At 47.5% G+C, this 15099-nt stretch overlaps 1 protein-coding gene across 5 annotated transcripts in view; it reads left to right on the top strand.

Annotated features, from left to right (window-relative positions):
• The window catches only part of Auts2 (activator of transcription and developmental regulator AUTS2), a 1133868-nt gene that overhangs the window by 721213 nt on the left and 397556 nt on the right, over positions 1–15099 (top strand). The window lies entirely within an intron of this gene.

The following is a 15099-nucleotide window of genomic DNA, read 5'->3' as shown; positions in this document are numbered from 1 at the left end:
CTTGTTCTTCACCCTTTCTATCATTTTATACAGATTCATTCTCTCTCTCTCTCTCTCTCTCTCTCTCTCTCTCTCTCTCTCTCTCTCTCTCTCTCGATTTGTTTTATCTTATTTTCAGCTATGTATATGTGTGTCTGCATATGAGTATGTACACTTGAGTACTGGTGCCCATGGATACCAGAAGAAGACATCGGTTTTCCTGGAGCTGCAGTCACAGATGGCTGTGAAAGCCTGGACGTGGGTGCTGGGAAACAAACTCACATCCTCTACACGAGCAGTCAGTGTCCTCTCTTACCCACTGAGCCCCCTCTCTAGCCCCGACTTCACCGACTCACAGTGTCTTCCTCAGCCTACCTGCAGGATAAATACGTGTAACATTCCTGTGATCCTTCTCGGATGTACCTTCTTCCCGTTCATCTGACCAATCCCATGTCCTCCCCTGTCTCTGAGTTGAGCACTTGTTTGTGCCCTCTGCTCTTTCCAGACATCCTTCTGTTCCCCATTTCTGTGCCCTCTCTTCCACTCACAGTAACTCCACATTCACAGCTTTGAGCATCTCCCTCCCTCCTGACGGCCCTTGGAGTCCCCCACCTGCTTTCCCCATCCTTCTCCCCTCAGGTCTTTAGGAAGCAGGTTACTTTCTGGGGGTGCCTTTCTTCCCTTGCGACGCTTGCCTAGGTTCCTGTTCCCACCGTTCTTGGTTTACTGTTATTTCTCTCCATGCCACACCTGGCATTTTCTAAATTTCCAAATCGCAGTTTTCTTCCTTCCCTTCCCCGTGAGTGGAACACAGAACTCTTTTGACAAGCACTTTCTCCTCGGGCTTCGGCTTCTTGGACTCCAGTGTCCAGTGCCTTCCCCTACATAGCTGCCCACTTCTTTCTCCGTCTTCCTATTTTCTCCATTGCCATTCTCATGGCGCCATATGGTTCCTCTCTGTGTGGATAAAATCCAGAATCTCTTCGGCACTCCCATGTCCTGCCAGCTCTCAGACTCATCACTCACAACAGAACTCACACCCTGGCAGACGCTGTCTTCCTGAGTTCCTGCCACAGTGCAGCCCACGTCGGAAGCCGGACATCTATCACCGCCGTGCCTGCCAAAGATGACAGCCATCGTGGATTCAGTGGCTCTTGGGTTCCATCTTGGCCGAGGCTCTCCATCCATCATCTCTGCTTCTCCTTGCCCTCATCCAAGTCCCAGCCCTTCACTCCTGCGCTCCAGATTGTCACCAGACACGCTTCTCACCCTGTGCCATTCCATCTTTACACGGCTGCCAAGGCGCCCATCGTCCCCCAACAAATGTCTTATGTTGATTTCCTAATCGACATTTTTTTCTTTTCAAATCCCTCAAGCCCTTCGGATCTCCTTAACTGGGTTACGAGTTTCCACACCTCAAATCTTTCCAACTTTGTTTTTCATTCTCCCTCATAGCCTCTGTGTGGTAGCATACGCAAAACTGTGGCCCTTCCTAACTGTGTTCCTCGGTTCCAGGCACCAACATATCCTGGATCTTTAATCTAAACCGATGTCCTTTGTATGACTCTTTACTTGCATATATTAATTGTTGACGTTTCCATATTTGTATATGAATATATTATGATAATATTCCCCACCCACAACCCTCTCTTGTCTGTTTTCCACTTCCTCTGATCCTCTTCCTCTTCCCACCCTCTTCCACTTTTCATGTCTTATTTTTGTGTGTCAACTAGTAAGTTTACCTCGGGCTGCTTACAGGGGCACGGGGAGGGCTCATTTACATGGGCACAAGCTATTCCCCACTGAAAAAAATTACACCACCCCAGTAACCATCAGCTGTCAGTAAGATCCTAAGGAAGGGGCTGGACCTTAGGAGCCGCTTCTACTTAGCTGTCCTTAACTGCCCATAAATCCTCAGGGAAGAGCCTGGACCCCATCCCCCCATCAACTGTTAATTGTCTGTAGATCCGTGGAAAGGAGTGGGGAAGTCAGAGCCCCTTCCCTCCCTACCAACCATGAAGTGTCTATAGATCTGCAGGAGGGAGGGGCAGGGCCTCGGGAACCCACCCCACTCCATGGTACGGTATTTATTTCTGCCTCAGCTTTTAGGTGTTAAGTTCTTTTTTTTTCCTTGAGATCTTTTGAAAACAGATATTCTTGCTCCCTTGAATTTCCAGAATTCCGTGTGTGTGTGTGTGTGTGTGTGTGTGTGTGTGTGTGTGTGTGTGTAAAGAACATGTAAGGACTTTTTGTTCTTTTAAATTGTAGTGTGTGTTGTGTTGTGTTGTGTTGGGGAGGAAGATATGGAGGGAAAGACATCTTGCACGAGTCAACGAGTCATTTCTCTCCTCCACCGTGTGGGTACAGGGTTGGAACTCAAGCCATTAGGCTTGGCAGCAAGCTTTGCCTCCGGAGCCATCTTGGTGTTGTGGATTTTTCACACTTTTGCTTCTGTTGCAATTATTACATGTGCCCGTTACGTGCGGTCCCCCAGAGTAGGAGATGGGCCTTTCTGTTGTCACCTCTCCTAATATAGCAATAGTGTATCTGCAGTGCCGTCTACTCTACAGATTTCTTGGGAGAATGAATGTTTTCACCTCTGTAAAATTCAGAGAGATTATAAAAACTTGAACTAGGTGGATGACAGTCTTTGAAGTTACTCTCAAGACGGTGCTGAATGGTGGTGTGTGAACTCATATTTTTAGTCAGCTGAAGCGCGAGGGTTGAAGGGATGGTAGAGGACCTGCTAGCATCCTTCCTCTGCAGTGCCCATGATTTGGAGGTGTACCATTCCAATGTTACCTGACCGTGTATGGTTCTGTATGCTTAAGGTCCTCTCTTTGGTTCTGTAAGCTTAAGAAAGGCAAGTTTTGCTAATAATTGAATTAGCAATGAGGGAAGGTGCATTTTGGGAAGTTTGAGTGGCTTAACCAGTGACCTGGTCCAGCTTGGCCTCTCCAGTTTGGTGTTCAGGGAATGACATCAAGACCCGTCTTACCTGGGAATGACATTTCCCCCTCTGCTGGGAGGAAGGGAGTGACTCCAGCAAGCTCCAAAAGGCAAGTGCCTCAAAAACAGCCACATGGAAATTGTGATATTTCACTGAATCAGAACCAAATCTGCATTTTTTTTCTTTATAGAAACATTCTGTGTGCCACATGCCTGGGGAGCCAAGAAGAAATCATACTTTGGCTCCCTGCTCCACCTTGCTAAGCTCAGACACTGTAAATACCCTCCTCTCCTCTCATAACATTACATTTTTTCATGAATCCATCATAAAGGAGCCACTTTGTAGGTTTGGCTGGTGCTAGTGAAAGACTTCATTTTCTATTTCACAGCAACTCTTCAGCGGGAATAAAAAAAAAAGAGTGCAGTGTTGACAGACTGGAATTCTTCATCTGGGTTTCAGTGCCTGCAGATAGAGTCGTGGAGAAGCCAACAAGAAGGATGCAGAGAGGGTCATGCCTAGTCCAGATAGCTCTCCATCAACACTAGGTCTTCCTCGGGGGATTGGAGTCAAAGAGGGCCCCCACTTTCATCTTGGCGTATGGATTCTTTCCAAAGTATACACTAGTTCAGAAATGTTCCTCTGATCTTCCAGTGTACCTTAAACTCACCAGCATGCTGGGTGATAGACATATCATGCATCATGTGTGGATAGAAGTCCCAGTCACTTTGTGTAATAAAAAATGAACGGTTCTCAGGCTTTGCCGTATTTCATAGTCCCATGGAGGCCACAGTATATACATGCTGGGCGGCTGAGGGTGTGGTAAAGCTCTTGCCCAGAATCTCTCCGATTCTGGGGTGTGGCTCAGTGGTAGAGCACCTGTCTACTAGAATCTCCCAGTGATAGGCTGGGGTCATTGCTCGGGGGTAGAGCATCTGCCTAGCATGTATAAGACCTTGAATTCCATCCTTAGGACTGCCCCAAAACACAAAACAAACCAGAAAGTCAAACTTGACCCCTGCTCCATGACATTCTCATTCAGTATTTCTAGGTTGTGACTGTGAGTTTGTGGGTGTGCACCGCCACATCCACGTGGGCGTCCATCTTGTTTGATTTAGTTTGACTCAGGCTCCCATGGAGGCCAGGTTCGCTTCTAACTCTGTATGTATCCAAGGATGACCTTTAACTCCTGATCCTCTACCTCCAGCTCTAGTTCTGGGATTACAGGCACACACCACCACACCTAGAAAGGCAGCCAGAGCGATCTCCTGTTGGTTTGGTTACTCCAGAGTGTTCACCTAAAATTTAGTTTGCTGTTCTTCAACGTATTTTTCATTAGGCCTGCTTCCTCCCTGGTCTGGTCCTGTTGCCTCATTCCTGAGGACCTCCTCTGTTCCAGCGCTATGCAGATATCACCAGAAGCTTCCCTAATAAAGCTTCTTCTATCACTGGTTTGTGATAGGATTGAGATGCTGGAGACATAGCTCAGTTGGTAAAGTGTTTGCCTTTTAAGCACAGGGACCTGAGTTCAATCCCTAGCACCCACATTAAGGGGGGAAAAAAAGGCTGGTTCAGGGACTCAAGCTTGTAAATATCTCAGGTTTATAATCCCAGCGAGGAGGAGGCAGAAAACAGGTGGATCTCGGGGCTTACTGGAGAGCTTGTCTAATTGAATTGGTGAGCCCCAGATCCCAGTGGCAGACCTTATCTCCAGAAGACAGACAGACGGTTCTTGAGGAATGACAGCCAAGCTGACCTCTGACCTCCACTGAGTGTACATTCATATGTACACACATCTATGCATGAAATAAATTGTGGTTTTAAAAGTGTGTGTGTGTGTGTGTGTGTGTGTGTGTGTGTGTGTGTGTGTGTGTATACTTGTACACGTCCTGTAATCCATGTGCAGAAATTAAAAGACAACTCTTTGGAGTCAGCTCTCTCCCTCGACCACGTGAGTTCTGGGAGTCAAACCCAGGTTTGCCAGGCTCACGTGTCAAACACCTACCTCATCAACCATCTCACCAGCCCCCAAACTATGAATTTTTTTTTTTTTTAAAAAAAGACCTGATTAATTGCACGATCACTTTCAGAACTAGTCAGGTGTCTTTGCGGCATCACTGCCCTGCCAACCTTGCTGGAGCTCATCCTTGTAGTTCTGCAGCTGTCTGTACACCCCCAAACACAAGCTCCCCGCTGGCAAGGCCTGTCCTGCTGTCTGCCCAACTCTGCACTCTCCCAGCCTAGGGTACTACCCAACCCATTGGAGGTGCTCCATGGTTCTTTTTTTTTTTTAAATGAGTGACAGCTTAAGCTCATCCCAGAGCCGTGATCTCCCAAAACATTTCAGCATGTTTCGAGTTCTGTGCCTGAGAATATCTTACAAACATTTTCCAGATTTAATTGAGGCTTCTGGGAAGTCTTGCTGTGTTTTCTTCTTGCAAAAATAGGAGGTCGTTACCAGGAAGTCTTAGCATACCATATTTATCTGGTGAGTTTTGAAAATACTGAGTCATGGGACTAATGACTCAACATAGTATTTTCCAAACTGTGAGATAATCTTTGGACTTTGCAAGATTATTATATTAAGTGTACTTTAGTCTGTCAGGGAAAAAAAAATAAAAGCCTGTATTTTCACATTAGAATTCAAAGAACATCTGTTGAGTATTGGAAATAACATATTTTGAAAACCAACTGATGCGTGCTCCGCCTGCTTCCACCTGCCAACGGTGGCGGGTCCTTCTGATAAGATTGTCTGGTGACATTCCAGCTTTCACAGCTCACCATTGTTTGGCAACTTACTGTCTCCCAGTGACATTGTGTGTGTGTGTGTGTGTGTGTGTGTGTGTGTGTGTGTGTGTGTGTGTGTGTGTTTATATATACATAGGTAGATGTGCCTGCACGTGGAGGTCAGAGGTCAATATCAGATGTCTTCCTCAGTTTTTCCCACCTTGTTTTTGAGACGGGGTCTCTTACTAGGCTCCTTGGCCACTGAGATACAGCTGAAGCTCCTACAACATTGCAGTTTAGCATTGGGGTTCCAAGGATACACCCCAGTGTCCAGCTTACTTACCTGGGTTCTAGAGATTGAGCACACATTCTGATGTGCGGGGAATATAGTTCAGTTAATAGAGTGCTCACCTAGGATGTACAGCCCTGGGGTCCATCCCCAAAGCACTCCATGAACGGAGCATGGTGGCATAGACATGTAATTCCATCACTAGGGAGATAGAGGCCGGAGCATCAGGAATTCAAGGTCATCCTTGGATACAGAGCAAATTAGGTCCTCAAGCCTGTGCAGTGAATACTTTGCCCCCAGAGCCATTTCCTTAGCCCTCTTCCTGGAATCTTTAGACACCATCTACCCCTCCAAAGACATGCCTGACGTGAGACTTTCAGTTTCTTGTTTTAGGGTGGGATTAGAGAGGAGACTAATTCCTGGGTGACTCAGAACCGTGGAGAATGGGTGGCAACGTTTGCCACTACAGCTGTCCTTAGCACCAAGGAGATGAGCCCTCGGGTGGAGCTCAGCTCCTCCCAACAGAGGCAGCAGCTCAGCCCTGTCCTCCAGGCTGGTTCTCACCTCCTGTCGTCTTTCTCCTCTCCTCTCCCAGTTTGTCTCGTTAGCACTCTTCCTTAGTGAGTAAGCACCATATGTCTCCTCTGAGAACTCGTTTCTGGAGTTTCCCAGCACATGTGCACATGTGTATGACAGGGAAGAGAGGCACAAGGCGTCCTACCAGCCAGCAGTCCTCCCCAGACTAGCCAGCCTCAGAATCCTGCCTTCCGGGGTTCATCTGCCCCACAGGTTTTTCCTTGTCCTGAAACATGACCCCGGAGTTCCCTGGACACTTTTGGAAGTCCCAAGAAGTAGCCTGGTAGACTGTTGGCTTTTCGAAATGGAAGCAAGCGAAGAAGACAGCCTTCTCCAGCATTCAGTCATCCAGGGCAGGTGTACCACACGTGATACCCTTCCTTCACCTTCTTGGGCCCTGGTGTGGCAAGGATAGCACATAAAATCATAAAGGAGGAAGTGGGGGGCTGGAGAGATGGCTCAGCCGTTAAGAGTCCCTACTGCTCTTGCAGAGAAGCTGCGTTCAGTTCCCAGCATCCTTGTGGAACAGTTAACAACTGCTCATAACTCCATTTCCAAGATAACCATGCTCTCTGATGGCTTCCTTGGGCACCTGCATTCAAGTGCACATACCCACACAGAGACACAAGTACACACACACACACACACACACACACACACACACACACACGTAAAGGTAGGGGGCAGGGCTCCTGCTCCTGTCTTTCCTTGTTCTCATCTAGCTCCCCCATGCAAAAACAAAACAACAACAGCAACAACAAAAAACCATGCAACGAATGTTTCCTGCTTCCGAGAGGATTTGGTTTCTGTAATGCGGCGCCCACTCCCCCCATTCAGCCTTGAATGCCTGTCTCCTCTGAAAGCCTGCTTGTTGAGCATCCAATTTGTCTCTTTTCTTCTCCACTTTGCTGCTCTTTTCTTGCACTGGGGCCTGTCTCTTTATCAAAAACAGACAGAGGGTGAGCCCGTGACACCTCAAGGCAAGCAGCCACTTGAAGCGTTTTTTTCCGGATTCACCTTGACATCTTTTCAACAGAGAAGAAAAGCCAGGGCTGAGAACCTGTCCTATTCACTCAGGCATCGGCACCTGCCTCTCAAAGCCGCTTCACAAATAGCCTCCTTGCTTGATACTTCTCTCCCTAAGGTTTTTCCCAGTTGTTTTGAAAGGACAGTTATTTTTCCGTTCCCTCGAGAACGTGCCTGACGTTGGCATGTGTGCCTGTGTGTGTGCACATGTATGCTTTCACACACGCATGTGTTGCTGGTCATTCGCCGTTGGCATTCATCCAAAGCCTGGCCAAGCCTCATGGTTGCTTTGGTGCCCACATACCGTTATCAATGTCTATATTAATAATGAGGGCTGGGGGGGTGGCTCCGTCAGTAAAGTGCTGGACCAGAATGCCATACCCAGAGCATCGACCACAAAGACAGGTGTGCCGGAGACCAGGGGTTAAAGGGACTTGCCATCAAGCCTGACAACCTACGTTTGATTCCTGGGGTCCACTTAATGGAAAGAGAGAACCAACTCCTTCAAGGTATCTTCTGACTTACACATGTGTCCCTTGGCATGGGCCCATGTGGGCATGAACGCATGTGCACACACGTGCGCGCGCACACGCGCACACACACACACACACGCACACACGCACACGCGCGCGCATGCGTGCACACTAATTTAAAACAAAGTTTTAATCTGGGTGCTGGGGACATGGCTTAATGAGTAAGAGTGTTTGCTGTACAAGCGTTCAAATCTCCAGAACCCACATAAAAGGCCTCAACCCAAGCAGTATTGGAGGTGGAGACTAGAGGATCACTGAGTCTTGCTGGATGCCCTCTGAGTCCCAGGTTCAGTGGCAGACCCCGTCTCAAGGAAACAAAGTGGAAAGCGACAGAACAAGACACCCGGTATCCTTCTCTGATCTCCACACATCTATATACAACCGCACATGAAAACACACAAATAAACAGACAAATAAATAAATTTAGAAGCCTGGCATGGGAGAGTATGTCTTAACCCCAGTACTGGGCTCATGTGATGCCCAGGTTGTGACAACTAAATGGAACTGTGATACACTACAGCCGTTTATTTCCCTTGGGCCAACTGTAATTGTAAATGCCATCTTTCCCCTGAGGAACGTAGGCCCCTGCAGACATGAGCCCAGTAGATGATGACCTGTAGCAGCCTTTAAAGGGTCAGACACACTTCTACAACTACTAGATCATTGGTGCTTGGTGGCATCCAGGAGATGAGCCTGTATGGTGAGCAAGTATGGTGAGAAGAAGAAAGAGCATGGCAACTGAGTTCTGGTGTAGCCGGAGGGAATGATTTGTTGTGGCCATCAATGGATCTGTACCACGCAGTTTCCCTCATGATAGAAGTACCACCAGGTGAACAGCTGCCACGTGTCCAGCTTTACCAGACCCCTACGGGTGTTTTCATGTAATTATCCTCATGCCGGAAAAGGAAGGTGGGATCTCATCTGAGCCAAGTGAACTGGGTTCAGGGAGTTCAAACCCACCTTTGCTCAGATCACTGTGTGTGTCCGGTCTGTGCAAGTTCACATGTGAGCTCATGCATGTAGAGGCCGAAGGGCGACTTTAGCTGTCACTCCTCAGGCTCCATCCGCCTTTGTTTTGAGAAAGGGTTTCTCCCTGATCTGGAACTCATCCGGTAGGTTAGTGTGGCTGGTAAGGGAAGCCCAGGGATCCTCTTGTTTCTACGTTCTCAGCACTCGGATTACAAGTTCCCTGTGTCTCGTCTGACCCTTGCTGCTGTTAATGCGGCTGTAAGCATCAAACTAAAACGTCATGCTTGCAAGGCGGCCCCTTTACCCCTGAGCCATCTCCACAATGCTCACTCAGGTCACAGATGAAAAAGAACCTAATATTTAGACCTGCGTCGTCCCATCTTTAAAGCCTGAGCAGCATTCTTGACTGCTTGCCGACTCCATTCGCCCATCAGGACCTGTGATCAGGGCTAGGATGGTCTGTGGTATGCAATCTTACTGAGAGAGGCACGAAACAGACGCACAGTGCGTCTTGTGTCTGTGGTTGGAGTCTATGGTTGATGTGAGCAAGGGAAGATTTCCTCTCCCGGCCTCCTGGTGATATTAGTGCTTTCGGGTGGTCCCCCAAACCAGCTGCATGACGAGCAGGTCAGCATGAGTCATGATGGCTCCTCAAGGATTGCTTCCACTGTTACCAGTGTTTGATGACTTTGTAGTGTTTAATGAAAAAAAAAAAAAAACTGTGTGTGTGTGTGTGTGTGTGTGTGTGTGTGTGTGTGTGTGTGTATTTTTTCAAGGATCAGAGCTGCTGGCAATCTATGATTTCCCAGGTCTCAGCCCCTTAATTATCATTCTAGACTGGGGGACCTCACTGAACTTTACGAGGTCTTTTTTTTTTTTTTTATTTCTTATTTTCTTTTTGAGACGAGGTCTTACCTTGCTGCCTAAGCTCCTTTGAAACTCAAGTGATGCTTTCCAGTAGTTGGGGCTATGGTGTATATCATAGCACCTCGCTCATCATCTCAGCTTTGTATTGAGTATATTTTATTTAATAACTCATTTAAATATGTCATCATTGTAATGCTTAGATTTCTTTTAAAATGTTTGTGGGTTTTTTTTTTTAACCATTGGCCTTGTTTAATTTTAAAACTACAGGAAACAGATAGATACACTTATACACATTATACATATACATACATATGTGCACATGTACTGGAAAATCTAGAAGAAATAGATGAATTTCTAGGTGGTTGTGTCCTCCCATAACTAAACAAAGATGCAAAGATGAGAGAAGCAAGTTCAACGGATCTGGGACTAGTAGTACAGTTGAAACAGTCATGACAGGTTTGCCCACTAACAAGTTTAGGTCTAGGTGTAGTAGTCACTGGTGGGTGTTACCAGACCTTCAAAGTACTACCAGCCCTGCTTCTCAAACTGTTACGTAAAATAGAAAAAGGAGGAACATTACCAACTTTAGTGTCAGCCAGATACCAAAGCCAGATCGTCAGCAACAAAAAAGGATAATTACAGACCAGTATCTCTGATGATTCTCAGCATGTGTAAACAGTTCTTCTAATATATATGCTATTAATTATATAATTTTATACAAATTATTTTTATCTTAATCCCACTCCTTCTAACTCCTTCCAGATCTGTCCCATACCTCCTTATCCCGTCTTCCAAATTCATGTTCCTCTCCCCATCTTCCCTCTCATACCCCACTGAGTCCCATGTGTACTGCTTATATACTCAGGAGTACCAAGCTATACACTGGAGCGTGGTCAGCCTCCTAAGGACCAAACCACTAAAGAAAACTGACTTTCTCTCCCAGAATCCATAGCTCTCAGAAGCACCTCAGTTAGGGTTGGGGGCTTATAAGCCTCTCCCTGCTGCAGGCTAGAATGCTGACTGACTGACTTGATCTTGTGCCAGTGACCACAGCTTCTGTGAAATCATGATTGCCAGAGCCCTGTCATGTCCTGTATACAGCTCTTGATACATAAATATACATGTGAGCCTTTGGCAGATGTCTTTCTCCTGATATGTGGCATCTTTTTGTTTGTGTGATAGTATCGTTCATTATTATTTTTTTTTTTTGAGATAGGGTTTCTCTGTGTGTACCCTGGCTGTCCTGGAACTCAATCTGTAGACCAAGCTGGCCTCGAACTGAGAGATCCACCTGACTCTGCCTCCTGCATGCTGGATTAAAGGCATGCGCCACCACGGCCCTATTGTTTTTGAATATTTTCATTTTAATGAAGCTCAATTCATCCTTCCTTTCTTTTATATATTATACTTTTGGCACCATATCTTTGCCAGACTCAAAGGGTGCCCCCAGTGTTTTTCTCTAGGCATGGCTTAACTTTCTTTGCACTTAAATTTCTGACCCACTTTGAATTCATTTTGTCAATCCTTCTTACTGATATTCAGTATTATGCAGTTCCATGCACAACCTGTCTTAGCCAGCCTTTAGGTTGTTACAGGCCGCCGAGGAGACTCTGGGATGTCTTCTGGTGTAATTCTCACATGTGCCCTCTTCAATCTCAGTTCTAGAGTAAATGGAGACGCTCTTAGACCATGTTCAAGTATGAAAGCCGTCCCATGTAAGATGTGTTCTCCCCATCGTTTCCGCTCCTGAGTGACCAGAAGTTTCCTTTAAAGTCTTGACTGTGTAGACCATTCCTTCTTGGGGAAGCGCCAGTTCTCTGAACACATTCAGTAGAGTTCCCCTGAGGGACTTGGTGAGGAACCCAGGTCCACAAGTCTCGCTGCTCACCGTCTGAGTGGCTCATCACATCCCCTCTCATTGCCACAACAGCCAATAACACTTGACCCCTCAGGAGCACAGGGGAGAGTTGTAGGGATCCAGAACCTGTGGGCAATCCCTGTAGAAATGTGGGGAGGAAATGTTCTGAATGTAGAGTGTATGTATATATAGTGTGCTGTGTTTAGTGGCACAGAACACACACAGTCTATAAAGTCAAAATTTTTCAAACGACAACAAAGCTCATGCATAGTCCTGTTGATAGAGAAGTATAAATGAATGTGAAGGCTAAGGAGATGACCTAGTCACTAAGGTGCTTGCCTTGTGAACACGGGGACCTGAGTTTGGATGCCCAGCACCCGTGTAGAAAGGCTAGGCATGGTTGCACACATCTTTAATCGCGATGCTTAGGGGATAGGGAGGAGACAGGCATCTCCCTGGAGCTCACCAGCCAACCAGTCTAGTCTCCTTAGTGTGCTCCAAGCCGATGAGAGACCTCGTCCCCAAAATCAAGATGGCCAGCACTGTAAGGGATGACAGTTGAAGTCAGTCATCTTCTGTCTTCCATGTGCACAGGCAGACACTTGAACATTCATGGACATGGACATACAGAAAAAAAAAATCACTGCAGTGTGCCCTGGCACTGTGGGAGTCGTTTTTCAGCATCTCCTGTTGCTATGGCAGTGAGCTCAAGTGTGTCAAGGATCTCCTTAAATGGAGATGAGATACTGATTGTCCTGGTGAGGACCTAGTTCTTCTCCCCACCACACACACACACACACACACACACACACACACACACACACACACACACACAATCATGTGTTGCAGCCAGAAGTGGTTTCTCCTGCCTCCCATATGGTTTTCACTATATACAGACAGACAGACAGCATCTATGTATTGATTGACTGTATTATTGCTAAGCCTTCAGGGCCCCAGCAGGTTATTCAGAGTTAAGTTTGGAGAAAACCAAAAGTAGCATGTTGCGATTTTAAAACCTCTTTCACAACTATTATTCTTTTTTTGGAGGGAGGGGGTGGTCGTCGCAGCCCAGAGGCCAACTTGCAGGAGTCAGTCTCTCCCAGCCCTCCATCCCAGCCTGGTGGATATCAGTCCATTTGGCATAAAGGCAGATGTCTTTCTCCTCATCCCTGCTGAACTATCTTAGGGATATTTCAACTACAGAGGACCAGAACTCAGTGTCTTTATTCCCTGAGTTCATTCAAAGCTCAGCTTTAGTTAGCACCAAGGACCAAGAGTCATAGGAGCCTGTGTCTGATTCTCAGTTACTGTCTGAGTAATAGATGCAGCCTAATCCCTGTACCCAGGAGGCAGAGGCAGATGGACCTCTCTGAGTTCAAGGCCAGCATGAGACCATAGCAAATTCCAAGCTGGCCAGATATACCTAGGGAGACCCTGTCTCAAAACAAACAAACAGGAAGAAAAAAAAAAACCTTCAGAACTATTGGAATCTCATGTTGGTGTCTTGAATTCTTGTGTGTGTGTGTGTGTGTGTGTGTGTGTGTGTGTGTGTGTGTGTGTGTGTGTGTGTCTGTGTGTGTTTCTGTGTCTGTGTCTGTGTGTCTGTGGCGGGGGTGCGGGGGTAAGGGAGGTATGCATGTTGCCTGTGAAGGACAGAGGACAGCTCAGGTACCATTCCTCAGGTGCCACCCACCTTATTTTTTTGACCCAGTGTCTGTTACTCACGGGGGGCTAGCTAGCCCAGGATCCCTGGGGCTGAGCCTATCTGTCTCAGCCGTCACATTGCTGAGATTACAAGTTTGTTCAGGTATGCTCGGCCTTTTGGTTTTTTAACATGAGTTTGGATGAGAAAGCTTCGTTCCTCTTGCTTGCTCAGCTATCACTTTCCTGACTGGGCCATCTCCCCAGGCCTGTGGTAGATCACACCCAACCTTGGGATCCTCTCTGCCAGACCTTCCCGGCTCCATGGGTCAAGATATTGGATAGGGTGGAGAAGGTGGGATATGCAGGAGACAGGCATCGCTTGGAATGACAGGGGGCGAGAAGAGGTAGAGAGCTCCCCTGGGAAAATGCTAGCAGCAGCAAACTGTGATCAGCATCCTGTGTGACCGTGACAAGCCTCAAGGACCATTGGGTCTTGTCACCACTTCCCTCCCACCTTCCCCTGGAGGGAGCCCTGGATGCCGGTTCCTCTAAAACGTTGCCTTTATCAGACTCACCTGGGAGCTTGTTAAAAAAACAAAACAAAAAAAAAAAAAAAAAAAAAAACCGCATGCACCTTGGGCCCCTCCCACACCCACTCAATCCTAGTCTATAGGCTGGGGTCAAGGCATCTGTATTTTTAACAAGCTCCCCAGATGATTCTAATGTGCGCCCAAGTTGAGAAACCACCACTTTAGAAGGTTAATCTGGCAACGCTGTGCAAGATGGATTGGAGCCCAGAGAGCCTGGAGGTTCAGAACCACCAGCCAGCAATCGCAACAACCACCCCAGCAGGAGATAATGAGGTTGGGGGCCATGGGAGTGCAGGGGGAGAATCAGATATGGGAGGCATTTTCTGATAAGCAGTCAGCAAGGAACCTGGGTAACCAATTTAATGAGGAATGCAAGAAGGAGAGATGGGACCTCACAAATAATGTCAAGGTTTAGAGAAACAGGCCTCCGCGGTGCAGAGGGGGGGGTCACAGAACCTGCCTGGGGATCTCATTCCTAGAGCACCTCTTTCCCCGAGGTGCTCACCTTTCTCACTGTCTCCTTCCCCCAGTGCTCTGCCGTTGTTCGGGTGGTAGGAAAGTTTCCCCAAGTGACCACATGGCGAAGAGCCACACTGGTTTTGGTGTCTGTGACAATCACATTCCCAAAGTAGGTGCTGGAAGATGGTGAGAGCTGAAGGACTGGATGGTGGGACCTCTGTTGGGAAGGACGGCAGGCCCTGTGCTGGCTCTGCAGCTGTGCGTCTGAGCTCGGAACCTGAAGCAAGAGCTTGTCCCCGACACATTAGCAGGGCTGTCTGTCACAGGGAAGCTGAATGGAAAGCAGACTGAGAGGGAAAACCGGGAGAAATCCCCCTTCAATAGTAACACCCAGGTTACTATTGAAAGGTCAAGGAGCAGGGGAGGAAGGTACAGGAGGCCGGGCCGTCCTATTTCCAGCCCACGGCATGCCTCATAACTTCTAGAAAGTTCTGCAGGCAGCAAAGCATGCTACCCCAGGCTCGCTCACCGAGCAGTCATGTCCCCCAAGTGGATCTGATAGGTCAGTGAGCTTCATACTCAACCAAATCCTCCCGTCCAGAGTCTTTCAGGGATGTGGTCCAGAGACTGACAGC

The sequence above is a fragment of the Peromyscus maniculatus genome, chromosome 23, assembly GCF_049852395.1.
Source record: "Peromyscus maniculatus bairdii isolate BWxNUB_F1_BW_parent chromosome 23, HU_Pman_BW_mat_3.1, whole genome shotgun sequence".
Lineage (NCBI taxonomy): Eukaryota > Metazoa > Chordata > Mammalia > Rodentia > Cricetidae > Peromyscus > Peromyscus maniculatus.
This window is presented reverse-complemented; position numbering and strand designations above follow the sequence as displayed.